The sequence below is a fragment of the Pteropus medius genome, unplaced genomic scaffold (genome assembly GCF_902729225.1).
Source record: "Pteropus medius unplaced genomic scaffold, Ma_sr-lr_union100, whole genome shotgun sequence".
In the NCBI taxonomy this organism is placed as follows: domain Eukaryota; kingdom Metazoa; phylum Chordata; class Mammalia; order Chiroptera; family Pteropodidae; genus Pteropus; species Pteropus medius.
Window position 1 is genome coordinate 11,644,234 of NW_024342474.1, and position 14,689 is coordinate 11,658,922.

At 39.1% G+C, this 14,689-nt stretch overlaps 1 pseudogene; it reads right to left on the reverse strand.

Moving 5' to 3' along the window:
• Window positions 1-1,388: 1,388 nt before the first annotated feature.
• On the reverse strand, window positions 1,389-10,467 carry LOC120605072 (solute carrier family 25 member 43-like; annotated as a pseudogene).
• Window positions 10,468-14,689: the final 4,222 nt, after the last annotated feature.

Genomic DNA, 14,689 nt, shown 5'->3' on the forward strand with positions numbered 1-14,689 from the left:
AAAAGTTCTATCTGAAAAAGTTAATAATGTCTTGCATTTTTTTGTTAATCTTATCATTACATTTAGCTTGGGGGCCTATTAGCTTAGGTGGGACTCACTGTGATCCTACAAGCTCTATCCATGCTCTTCAGAATTTGGAGATTTTATTTTACAGTTCGACTATGTCAGTAAAAGAGGCTGTTTCCCTGAGAGCCACTGAGAGAGACAATTTTCTCTCTCAGGCTACAGAAGCCCTGAAATACAGTTAAGTTATCCGTAGCGCTTCCTTGCAAGTAAAGTGGTCATGGACTCTATAACCACATCCGCATTTCAATGTCCCCTTTGTGAACATTTCTAAAGATGTTGAATTCAGACTCTGCATTGACTCATTCTTCTCTAACGCAAGTTCCAGCCTGTCTGACCCCTGAAGTCAGTTGGGTAATATGATAACAAAGCTTTAGCTTGTCTGGCTTCAGAAACTGGTAGAAAACACATGTCATAAGCTAAAGAAGCATTGTGGAATATGGGTTTTCCAACTCTAGTCACATTAGGCCGTGACTTCCTTTCTGGTTACTACAGTTTAAGTGGGACCTTAAATATGCTACTCTATGAGGACAGTGAATCTATTGATATGGGATAGGGAAATGATAGCTCATCAAAGAATAATTGAAAAAACTAAGAATGTTTTACCTGGAGATAAGAAGTAGAAAGGAAAGAGTTTGAAATATTTAAATAATTGAAATTGACTAAGTGCTTTCTTAACTACCACCGCATAGCTGGCCAAATAGTCAAATGGTTAACACCAAGGGTTTGCTGCCAGACAGACTTGAGTTCAAGTCTTAGTTCTATTACTACCTGCCTAGTAGTTGGGCAAGGTATTTAATTTTTCTCAGCCTCAACTTTCTCCTCAGTAATATAGGATTAATACCACCAGCCTCATGGGACTGGGAGTATTAATAACTCAATGTGTAGAAAGTTCTCATTACAGCACCTGGAACATAGTAAATATTTAATAAGTAGTTACTGTTTTTTCCCCTTTCTCAACAACCCTATGACACAAGCAAAGCAGGACTTGCCATTTTACAAATAAAGAAACTGAGAGTCAGAATGATAAGTGACCCCTTAGGTCAAAGATAATGAAGTAAGATTAAAACTTGGGTTTTATTTAATAACACTTGAAAGGCATTCATAGAGTAAGCTGAATTACTCTTTCAGACAATAAGAACCAATTAGTGAATGATTCAGAGAGACAGAGCTGTGATTAATCTAAGCAAGATTCACTCATCAGATGTCTTGGAAACCAAAGAAAGTCCATGATAGTGAGTAAGAAACTAGACCAAATAATGGCTAACGACTCAGTTCTCAATGTTTCAGAAGAATTATTGTGTTAGTCTTCTCGGAAGGTGTGATATTGTGATTGATAATAAGAAATATATATTTGGTCTGGGTCCCCATTCATGGCACGGAGCTCCTAAAACACTTGGAATTTCCTATGTGATGACACCCATGAAGGTGTCTCTTGTATGGTAATGAGGTGACTTTCAGTTGTCTTTAGGTCACCCAAGGATGAAGGCTGGTTGCCAGAGGAAACAATCCTGTGATTAGAGGGTTGGAACTTTTAATCCCGCCCCCAACCTCTGGGAAGGGGAGGGGAGTTGGAGATTGAGTTCAATTGCCAATGGCCAATGATTTAGTCTTTCATGCCTGTATAATGAAGCCTCCATGAAAACCCAAAGACCGAGTTCAGAGAGCTTCCGAATTGGTGAATATACGGAAATTTGGGGACAATGGCATGTCTGGGTAGGGCATGGAAGCTTCGTGCCCTTTCTCCATATCTTGCCTTATGCATCTCTTCCATCTGGTTATTTCTGAGTTATGTCCTTTTATAATAAACCACTAATCTAGTAAGTAAAATGTTTCTCTGAGTTCTGTGAGCCACTCTAGCAAATTAATTAAACCCAAAGAGGGGTTCTTTGGAACATCCCATCTATGGCCAGTTTGTCAGAAGCACAGGTAACAACCTGGGACTTGAGACTGGCATCTGAAGAGGCGATGGGGGAACCCACACATCAGAACTGGTGTCAGAATTGTAGAAGAAATTTTAGAGATTTAGCAAATTGCTGGGGAAAGCAGTAGAATCTTAACTCAATATCCTGAAAACTAGAGTGCATAGCTGTGTGTCATGAGTGATTGCCATTCAGTCAGTTGATTCAGTAATGATGAAAAATAAAAACTTTAGACTTAAACCCCTTTCTTAGAGACCTGCTGTGGAATACTAGACAAGTCCCTTAATTTCTCCAGCTCTTGACTCTCTCTGATTGAGCCACTGATGAAACAATATCAATTCTCTAAAGTTATAGTAGGTTTGAAGTTTGTTCTTTCTGTTGCTTTCTCTCCCCAGGTAGTGAGATGGGCAGACCAAGGAAGCTGAAGAGTCACACCACAAAGTCACAGAATGTACCAGTCCAACGAGCATGAATAGCCAGGTTGATATGCCATCTGTCAATTTTTCTCTTTAGCTGTTTCAAGTCCTTTCAATCTGTCTTTCACTCCACTTTTCGTCTTTTTCCTTTCTTCCTCCTCTTTCCAATCCCAAGCTATATGTATTAGAATATTGAGGAGACATACTCAATAACTGTGGTTACTTAGGCTCCCCTGATCATAAATAATGGAGAGTGAAGAGTAAGTAGGTGGCAATAAAAAAAAAAAAGAAAAGAAAAAAACAAGAGTCTCATGGGAATACAGGGGCAATAAAACTAGGCCTCGGGACCTTAGTGTAGTGTTGGAGAACTAGAAAGTTTCAATCTGTCTCTAAGAATAGAACATTCTTGTTACTCCTTAAATTTATGGATCTCTCACAATTAGAGTCACCTAGTTTTAATTTGTTTTTGCTTCAACCACTTCTGTTGCTACCAACTAACTATCTCTGTTTTGTAACTTTTCTCTAAATCATAGCTTTGTTTTATTTGTAACTTGGTATTATTCATGGCTTCAGTCTACTATGCCCACAAGAGAACCTCACCTACCCCCAAAGTTTTACTTTAGAACCCTCACTTAACTGCTATTGCCTTGCCTCTTTCTTACCTTCCACTCCTACTCAAGAAGGGAAAGGATTTGATTGATCATTGTCCCTGTAGGGCAGACCTTTAGGGGTTTGGCCATCTCAGCAGGCACTGCTCAGACAATGGATAGGCTACTTCTGAGTCACATGACCCCTTCTGATCTACTTAGTGATGGTGGTGATAGGGGGAAGTCAGGATCACATGGTCAAAACCTTGACTATCTATGCTTAAGGAACCAACCAGGGTCACCTCCCTGTTCAGGCAACCATGAGCAAGGAGTAGAAGAGTTTGGGGGCTCTTGATTGTCCTGTGCTGTACATGTGACTAATTTTGATTTTTCTTACTACAGAAGATAGATTGGAAGTGCTTGTCCAGCCCAGGCATGCCTCATATTTGCAATTGCTTCCCAGCCACAACCCCTATTAAATTCTCCTTGACTCAAGTCAGATCAATCAGATACTCTTTCCAAAGAATTTGGAATTAGGACACTAAGACAGTCTAACTAAGTCAAACGATGGGTGCTTGAACTGGATCAAACAGAATTTTGGCTAGCACTCACATGACGAGAAGCCAAAATCACATGTACATTTAAGTTTTGGGAAGCGAAAATAGCCACTTTGCAGAGAAACAAAAGACTGGTGTAACAAGTAGAAAGGAATAGAAGAGGTGGCCAGCAGCACCATGAAAGAAGGATTTTCTGGAAAGTTCTGTTTCCTAGATGGCCTGGTCGTGCTTTTTGTCCTGCTTTTAGATGACCTTGATGTTGCTTGTTGTATGCTCTTAATTAATTCCCCCCTCCCTTTTTTCCTTTGGAAAATAAATTTAATGGGAAAAAACACTTTCAATATACTGAAAGCCTCTGTGTATAAATTAGCGTCTTAATATTAGATAGTTTTTTAATGCATAGACAGTCATTATTCAAAAGTATAGTTATATAAACTTAACATGGAATCCCCAACGTGGAACAATCCAAAATTTGATTTTCTAAAAATCTAGTAGAGATGAGAGTCTGAACCATTTGTTCAGTTACTGTTCTTTTTGATACATGTGTCAAATGTTCTGTTTGATCCTTTCTAGGCAACTGGGACACCTTGCGAGAATAACTTTATGAGATAATTTATTCTCAGGGTAGGCTTGCAAAGCAAGTTAAAAGGGCAGAGAATCCAGGCCACTTAAATTGTACATGACTTCAGTTGTACAAGGTCTTTTGGGGCATAATTAAACAGTCATTGTAAAAACTGCCTTCTTGAAACACAAGATTCTAAGCCTAGGATGCTTCAAATTTAAATAAAAGATGGTTCTACAATGAGTGATAACTTTTAAATGTTAAATTTTTTCATTTAGCTTCTGATAAGGCATGATTTACACGGTGGTGTGTGCACTCAGGAGTCAGCAAAGATTATGGGTTCCACAATGATTATATTGAGAAGCCTCAGGTCAAATTGAATGAAACTAGGCCAACTTTGGTTAGTGCAAGCTATAATCCTGTGACTGAGTGCAGGACATGGTCTCTGCTCAGCCACTTCAACTACAAGTTACTTTGAGGTGTCATGACAATGCCCTTTCTTTGGTGTTGTGTAAATGGCACATATCATTACTGTCAACTTTTGTTATAAAATCTGGTGAATGCCATCTGGGTGGAGATGGTTATGTTGGGAAACTCTATGGCACAGATGTTCCCAAGGACACCACTTTGGAGCTCAGAGGAGGTGTATGGCTTAATCTTCTCGTGTCCAAGAGCAACAGACAGGAATGAATACCCTCCGGTCATTCCATGTCTGGGCAATTACGAGGCTACATTTATCTGTCATTGCAACATACCTCCAGTCAGTGCACTCCTATTTCCACTCAGTTTTTAAAAGTTGGTCTGCTAGGTTTTAGTTTTCCAGTGTTAAAGAACTTCTTTATCCCTGTAATTCCTGGAACTTCAACTCTGATCCATTCCAGGGGTTAATTTATAGCTCAGAGAAGATACAATGTAACAATTTTGGTAAAGAGATTTTCTTGCAAAACTCAAAGGTGCCAAACATAACTCCAAAATATGGAACTGTATTCAGTAAGTTGGCTGCCAATCTATTCCAGAGCCCCAGTACCCTCAGGCTTCACTATCTGCCCTAAGCCATTCATGGCTCTTGAGAAATGGACATCTACTCCTCCACAGTGGAGAAGGTAAGGGCTCTGAGCCTGCATCTTGTTCTGCATCTTCACTATGTAGAAAGGAAAAGAGAGAGTCTGGGTCACAGTAGAAACCAGGCAGACATTGACGAAGTTCTGGAGAAGAGGGAAGCGATCTCAGGGTCCACTCCAGATTTTCTCCAGGTTCATGTAAACTAGAAAAGAGCCCACAGAGAAAGGGAGAGCACCTAAAACTGTAAGGAAAATCCTTCGATAAAGGGCCAGGAATCCTTCCTATTGATAAACAGTAGAAAAGGCATGGAGGATCCCCTGTAAGATGGTTCCAACATGTTCTGTACAATCGAGCGGGTTTTGATGAAGTCTGTGGAATACACTACAATGATGAAGACCATGCCTGCAAGACTCCCAGCCATGATGGTGCTCCACTGAGAAATATGGCCCACGTCACCCATGAAGTGTGCAATAAAATTGAGGAAGGCAGCTGCACAGAGCTGTAAGGGAAGAGACATGGACAGCCCACCGCAATCCCCTTTCTCAGCTTGCAAATACTCCATACTTCCTTAAAACCAGCGCAGTTTGTATAAAAACAGATACTCATCTATGGACGCAGCCTCTAGAAACCTCAGTAATCTGCCAAGATCAAAATACTATATGGCTAAAGCACTGAAACTCATTGGATTTGAAGGATTCCAATAAATAGCATCTTTTCTCTTGGCCTGAGTTTCAAAGAGGTGAGAAATAAGAAATATTAAGACAAATATGGATCAATCTGTCACGTTTTCTAATAATAAATGTAATATTGCAGAATGTGGCTTAAGTATCTCAGCAAGTGAGCCTTCCAGAGTTAGCCATATTCTTTTCCCAGATGCAGGCAGCACTGGATGACCATAGCCTTCCCACATTGAGGCTAGGCTGTCTATAGTTACTCCATGGAGCAGCAGAATTAATGGTTTCTATGAAGAGCCGAGTTCTAAATTTTTAAAAAGAGAAGGGGTTGGGGATTCTCCAAGCAGGCCAGATACCCTTCCCAAACTCCCCAGTAAGATCTAGCATTCCTACTCCCCTAGGAGAAATCACCGAGTGGGCTGAGAGACCAGGATAGTAACAATAATGGAGCTCCCTCTAATGAGAAGGAAGTATCAAGAATGAGAAATACCTTTTTTATTGCTAATAGCTATTTTTTTTATTATTAAAAGTATTTTAAGTAGTTGAATGTCTGGAAAAGCCAGCTCATAAAAAGCTAACCTTTATTGGAGACTTGATCAGTCCAGGCAGTATTAGGTACTCCTATGTACAGTACCTCATTTAATTAGGAAACAAACCTATGAGATGGGCCTTGCCATCATCCCCATTTCTTAGATAGAAAGTTGCAGCACAAAGGTTTGATTGTGCACTAATAAACAGTGAAGCTGGGTCTCAGACACACTGAACTAGTGACGCTAGTGATTTTCAAAGTGTGGCCCCTAGGAACTTGTTAGAAATTCACAGTCTCAGGCCTCACTACAAACCTAACTGAATCAGAAATCTCAGGGTGGAGCACAGCAACGTGTCTTTTAACTGGTCCTCCAGGGGATTCTGATGCAGGCTAAAGTTTGAGAAGCTCCTCATTCTATTGCCCTCCATGAGCTTGGTCTTTAGATGGGTTTGAGCTATCACTCCTAGGGAAAGGGAGAACAGGAATCAAAAGGTAAACAAAGGTAGCTGTCCTGAGTGTAGAGAAAAGGAGTTGTGAAAGCAGACAGGAGAAAATTTATTTCAAATTAAAGAAAAATGAATGAAAATGGTGATCAAAGACAACGAGGAGAAATATTTATAGGACTCTGTAGATACTTCCATCTTTTGTTTACATTTGTCTACAGAGTTTGTATAGCACACATTTAGCACACATTATTTAGTAAACATGCACTGAACAGTTACTTTGAGAAGGACTATAGCATAGTGATTGAACAAACATTCGGATTCTCAACTCAGGTGGCCTAGGGTTCAAATCTCATCTCTAATTCTTAATAATTGCGTGACCTTGGGCAAGTTTCTTCACTTCTTTTCTTCAGAGAGCTCATGTATAAAATGGGGTTAAAAAAATACCCACATTATACTGTATCCATCAACAAAATTCATTTTCCAATTAACTGTAAAAATCAAGAGTAAAATGGGGCATGGGGATATATTAATGATAGAAAAAGTTTTATTCTCATTGGAGGGATTTGAGTTCATGTATATTTGAAATGTATCTAATTAACTCCTCAAATGTTAAATCTCTATTCCATAGTAGAAAAAGATCTTGCTTGACATTTTGGTCAAATCTTGCAGGCCACTGAGGGGTTTACTGGAAGCAACAATAAGGAAGTTGTCCAAAAAAAAGAAGAAAAAAAAAACAACCTCCTACTTTTTACCCAAGGCTTTTGTCTTAACAAGAGAATTGACCCTCTGGGTTATGTGAAGGGGCCTTTGATCTAAAGTAGGCCAAATATCATTGTTTCTGATTAACATAACTTTATTTTCCAATAGAAAAATGAGAATTTTTGATATGTCGCTTTGTTATAATTAGAAAAGCTGATTTTACCTACTAAAATCTCTAGAATATGCATTTTCCTTTGAATATCTTGTAAAGAGGAAGAAAGTTTAAATATTTTTTATGTATGACTGGAAGTATCTATCCCAGCCAAAATTCAGTGGAGGTAGACTACAAAGCTCTTCTATACAGCTTTTTTCAATTTTCTTAGTTTATAGGCAATGGGATGTAAATTGGATTGGATTGGTCATATGCCTGGTTCAGTGTGGGAGACTGCGTAGTAAAGATGCACAAAGCTGATTAAGCATCACCTGAAGCAGAAGGATGCTGTCTCATTTCAAAGGAAAATGATACTAAAGTGATGGAAGTTTATTTCATTATCTGAAGACCTGTTGATAAGAATTGCAAAAGTTTACCCAACATTTGGTTGTACTCATTCATTGCTTCTTTGGCTCTAGTCAAAAAGTTCAACCTTTGATGTGGGAAGATCAGTACGCCCAGCAGGTATGTCCTGTTTAAAGGAGTCGGTTTGATTTTTTCTACTAAAACATTCTTACCCACTTTTTAATACAATTACAAATTGAAGAATTGCTAGGACTGTTCTGCATCCAAATTTTTTCGAATATAGTGGCAGTCTCAATTGAATGAGTGTTCTTTGCTTCCATTCCCTCCTTTTCCCCATCCAATTATGACTCAAATCCATTTCTGCCTGTATCAGTAGCTCTTGGAGTAATTTAATCATGAGTGTGAGATCTGTAAGTCATTCATTGTTTTGGATCCTTCCTTTCTTTAGAGACCAAAAAGGATCCCAGCTGTACAAGCTGCACCTGGAGCTACTGATGAGTTTCACTGCTCAGAGGAAAGAGCTTCCTCCACCACTGCAGAAGCCAGACTCCAAGATGCCCCGTCAATGATCTCCACCCACTGGTATTCACACCCTTGCGTAATCCCTACCCATATTGTACCAAGGTTGGTCTGTGTGCATATGGCAGAAGTGATGATACCTCATTTCTAACGTTAGATTTTTGGTGTCCTCTGTTTTCTTATGTCTCCCTGTCTCTCTCTCTCCCCATTTGGTTCACTCACTCTGGGGAAGTGAGCTGCCATGCCATGAAGCCAAGCAGGCAATCTATGGAGACATATACGTGGTGGGAAACTTGAGGTCTGCAAACAACTCTGTGAGTAAGCTTGGAAGTAGATCCTTCTGCCCTAGTTAAGCCTCAGGTGATTGACGACAGCCCCAGCCCCCAATAGTTTGATAAAACCATAACAGATCCCAAGCCAAACCACCCAGCTAAGCCACCTCTGAATTAGTGACCCACAGAGACTGTGATAAAAGTTCGTTGCTTTGAGCTGTTTAGTCTTTGTTGTAATTTGTTACACAGCCATACATACCTAATACAATCCTCCTATGAATAAACAAGGAGTTATCATTTAAATTTCAAGAGCACTTGCAGATTTAACACTTGGGGAGCCAGCGCTATTTTTTAGCACTAGTTTTAGAGTACTGATGAGGATGTACATAGATCAGTGCTAAGTGATGTGTTTCCAAAACCTGGTAGGCAAATACCTTTAGAAAACTATGTGACTTGTAGCCACTATATTCCAGACACTTAAATAAATGTTCCAGTGATTTTGTATTTTAAGCGATGCATTTCTCACTAGCCTAGAGCAGTGCTTCTCAAATTTTAATGTGCTTAAAATCACCCAGGAATCTTACAAAAATATAGATACTAATTCAGTAGGTCTGGAGTGAGGCCTGAGATTCTGCATTTCTAATAATCTCTCAGATGTTCATGATGCTGTAGATCTAGAACCACACTGAGGAGCAAAGGCATAAATCACTGCAATCTCTTTAGTACATTCCCCACACTAGAGAATCTCCAACTGAAAAAGCCATACTTTCTTTTCATCTCTTTACAAGTGCCAACCCCATCCATCAACACCATTTTGTTTCCAAACCTTCATTAAAATTTTTTTTCCAAATAAATGTAGGTCCAAACATATTAATAATATATATAACTTACTTGATTATTCTTTCTGTCCCAATTTGTTCTTTAGGTCTTCCTTACTTTCTTTACTTTATCAAGTAATTAGACCCCACCACCACAAGCCTTCTCTTGTTATATTGAAATGCTGCCCTAACCCACATTTCTGAGGCTTCTTCCCTCAAACTGCTTGTATAATCACACATTAGCTATGGAGAGTTAATGCTGTTGAGTGTTTAGTGAGCCAGGCACTATTCTGAGCCCTTAACCTATATGATCGATCTTATCCTCACAAGTCCATGTGGGATAAATACTAGTATTAATGTCATTTTACAAAGAAGAAATGTTGGCTTCGAGAAGTTAAGAACTTTCCCAAGGTCGTCAAATCCAAAGGAGAGATCTTAAGCATTATTGCTGTAGTATTTTTCTCTCTGAAGCTTCAGCCTTCCTTTCTCAGCCCCACTCCCTACATAACTAAACATGCAACTCTCGCGCTGTCGATTCTTCCGTACTTCTCAACTTGAACATAAAGTTACTACTTACGTCACTTAATTCATGTAGTTACAAGGACTTGCTCTATTTTCTGTCCTCAGTGTCTTAATCAATGATGCTACTTATGTCTTTCAGGCATAGGTTCACAAATGTTTTGTTGAATTTGCTTAACATATTGTGTTGTCAAAGGACTACAACCTCTACTAATTCTCAAAAGCTCAAGTTTTTAAAAAGTGGGGGAAAAGGCAGTGGATGAGAAGGAAAACTTTTAAATATCTGAAAAGTCCAGAGGTGTCTGTTTTCACCTCATTTTACTGTGCTTCACAGATGTTGCTTTTTTCCCCAAACTGAAGGTAAGACCCTACACCAGAGAGATGAGAACTTGCTTTATCACGGTGGTCTAGAACCGATCCCGCAGTATCTCTGAGGTATGCCAGTAACTCTTTCCACCTCTGTTGTTTTCCTCAGGCCTCACTTTCAACAGGTTCTCACAGTGCTATGGTGAAGTAGCTATCAGTTCCAGACTAATACTCTGCTAACTTAGTAACAACAACAAAAAAGGCCTCTCAGTAATTTTTTCAAAGGCCCCAGGATTGCTTCTCCGTGGACCAACTTAGTTCACTTTACAGGTTTTAGGTTGCCAATTAAGGTCAAGTAGTCAGGAATTAACTTCCCAGGCCTGTAATTTATTATCTTTGTAACTTAAACTTTCCTGTTTGTCATCTGTAAAGTGGGGATTATAACATCTCATAGGGTTGTTGTGAGAATTTAGATAAACCTGAAGCACTTAGAACAAGGTCTGATAATGTCTCAATTAAGTGTTTGTTCTTATTCAATGCCCATCCCTTGAACTCTGTCAACCAACTACGTGTGGGAAATGTGTTTTCAGCTTTCCTATCCCAACTAAAGATTTATACAGTAGGATTATAGAACTAGAAAGGATTTTCATGGTTCACCATTAAAAAGTTTTTTGAGAGATTAGAACAAGCTGAGGCCACTAACCTCATTCTATATTGTTTACTTGATGGTGGTGTGGCGCGTTTGGCTGTTCCAATATGTATCCTGTCCTTCATTCCTGAATTTTTGCTGCCCACGTAGCCACCCAAAATAAAGACTATATTTCCCAGCCTCTCTTGCAGTGGCCAAGTGTCTGTTCTAAACAATACAAAGACATATGTAGTTATGTTCAGCTTGAGGAAAATACTCAATTTTGTTTGTCCTTCCTTCCTGCTACATAAAATGTGAACAAAAGGGTTAGGACTGGAAAAGGCATCTTAAATCATCATTACCATCCACCACCCAGAGTGCTTGTGTGCAATTTAGAAAAAGGCCCACCCTCTCCATAAAACCTGGGGTTCAGGTGGTCCTTTTGCGTGAATTAGAAAAAGGCCCCCTTTCCTCCAAACCAACTCAACCAGTGCCTTAGGATGCTTGATGAGCTGATCATGGGCTTAATTTCAGATTCTACGATTTCAGCTCATGGCCATGTGCAAGACCTGACTAGCAGACCCATATATGGCAGCACTCGGGAATGGAAGTCACATAGGAGAGAGCAGCAAAATGTCCCTTATCACTATGGAATGCCATACCAGTCAGCCCTGGTCCACCTACTTGAATTTTTACTTAAAACATTCGATCTTGTTTAAGCCACTGCTATTTTCATTTTTGGAAGTCCTAAGGCTCATTTGCAAAGTACTGGAAAACCTAGATTTTACTCTTGGCTATTTTGACTCATACTTTTTTTTCCCTCCCAACTAGATCACACTTTTAGTACCTCATTAATCAGTCACCCGAAGTGAATACTACCAATTATCCTCTGGTCTACATTCTGTGATTTTATCTTTCCACCACTGGAGCCAGAGCTTCTGCCAGGCTGGGCCTCATTACAGTAAAACCTTATTGGTCTCTTTGGACCATCTGCTAATACAGTTTTACCTTTTATTTTGGGCATCAACACCAGAAATGATCCACTGAATTTAGATGGCAGTGTTCTCTGTTGTGTTTCTTAGAGACAGCAACTAACTCATGCTTGAGCATTGGTAGGGTTGTATGCTCCAAATGACGGTAATGAAATCATGTCCAGAAAAAGTAAACTGTTACTTTGTAGCATCTCTTTGCTCTCGAAATTTTGGAAAATGACTCCAACCTCAAAATATTTAGATAATTTCTATAATATGATCTCTCAACACCCCTGAGGTAAATACATATACTTCTTTATTTTGTAGATGTGGAAACAGATAAGGAGCAATGAAATGACCTGTCGCGATTACACAGCTAGTTAGTGGAGCTAAATCTAATATCCAGATCTTTTAGATATGTTTTCATTACATTTGTTCACACTCTTTATCTCGAAACTATTTCTTTGTAGCTCCATTACACTAGCATGAAGTGCCAACCCTATCCATAGGCAGTCTCATAATCTTGACTATGATGTGCCAAGTTGAGTGTTTGTTTTGGTCTTGGCAGTAGATGCCTTGATTATCTCCATTAATGCAAATAGCTCCCAGTCCTGGATCACTCTTCCTAATTGGTTCAGCTCCCTTAGGCTGTTGGCTATCATTCTCTTTCATAAGATTTACTTCAATTCACTAGGTGAAGAACATTTGCAAGATTTAATTTGCTTGATCGACCAAACCTTTTAAACACATCTTTAATTCTAAGCTGATGATCAATCTTGATGCTTTCAAATTACTAAGGGCAAATGCAGTATATTCTCTCTTAGAACAGCTGTGTTTTCATGTTTGGATTTAGGCTTTTACTAAATTCACAGAATATGGCCCTTGAAGAGTCATACTCATTTATATTTTGGGCGGCCTCCAAAATTTATTAGCCTTGCATGAAAGTAAAATATTCATTATTCTATGGTATTTGTGATATAATTAACTCACAGTTTTAACATTCTATTCACTGTCTCCCATGTAGTAAGGTGTATTTTTACACTAAAGGAAAAAATCCAGACCCACCAGCATTCAACCACAAAGCCACATTATTTAAGATCAGAACTGGCCTCAGATATTGTGGATCTTCTGCTTTCTTGATGAAACCAGGAAGCATATACTCCTTTCATGCTCATGCAAATTTTCTTGCTCCCCAACTGATTTTATTCCTGGCATTACTGATTTCTACATTGAAACATTTCTGGTATTGGACTAAAATGTCATTTTGGAAAATCAGTTTAAAGCATTGAAGACTGGGCCATCTCCAGGAAGTTCTACATAGATAGAAAAATAACCATGATTCTTAAAGAGAGTAATGGAATATAACTTTACAGCCTTGACTAGGACTGGAACAGGGCTCTGCAAAAGTTATAGATAGTAGTAAATGTTGAAAGCAGCATTTTATTCATGTATTAACCCAAGAAGTTTACGGGGGGCGGGGGGAAACTAGTAGCAACAGACTGCTACTAATTCCAGTCACTCTCTCCACATCAAGGCTGTTCAAACTAAGCCTGATGAGACTATCTCCTACTCAGCCATGCTCATGTGGACTTAGAAGCACAATGTGCCCCAAGATGTCTTCCTCTTCTGGACAGATGTGGCTTCTAGAGAGTTTTACATGTCTTACCTGCCATCATGTCTAACAAATTTCCAGTTGTGAATGAATTACCACCACCACCAAAGCAGCTTTTCAGGAAGTTTTTAAAAAATGTACAAGTTTCTAAACATGTGCAAACTCTTCTACAATATTCAAGTTTAAGTGGCACATATTTTTTGAAAATAGTATTACTGGCCTCAACTTTTTCTCTTCCTATTTTACGTTTTAGCCATAATTCACTGTCATCCAGGAAGACGTTCCCAAGCACAAATCCAAATTCGGAGCACCTTTGGAAACGCTTCTTGGTATGTACTGTTAAGCTCTTTATTCATCTTTGTATCGAGTGTCTAGCAAAGCTCAGTTGATTCTGAAATGGGAAAAATGCCCGGTTCTCCATTGTGGAACCCCCTTTTGTGAAGGCCACTAAAGTGGAAAAAGTGGAAAAGTGGAGACAAATCCTATATCCATTTTACCGTCTATGAAAAACAAACACAGCTATTATCTACCTCAAAGATGTAAAGAAGAAAAAACAGAAAACCCCTTCACATTTATTGCAGATATCTCAATTAAGTAGTACTCAGAAACTACCACATGGCTATTTCTGAGGAAGGCTATGTGTGTGGTGATGGAAGATGGGAATGAGTGCAGGGTGGGGTAGCATGTCCTTATTGGATGTTCACTGGCCTATGAAATAGTAAACACACAACTGAAGAAAACCTGCAGAAAGCGAGGACACTTTTTGGCGGTATATGGAATAGAGCCCTAAAGATACAGAAAAAAGAAACAACTCAGCTTTACCACCTATATTAAGAAAGATAAAGATATATATCCACTTGTAAAATCATGAGGGACAAAAAAACACCAACCAAAAATGTTCATTAGAAGTCTGCCTTTTCTTGAATAGTTGTTCCAAAATGTTCTGTTAATTTGTACTGCGGGGCAACGATATTTTGCAGGCATAATCCTCAAACCTGAAAGGTCACTAA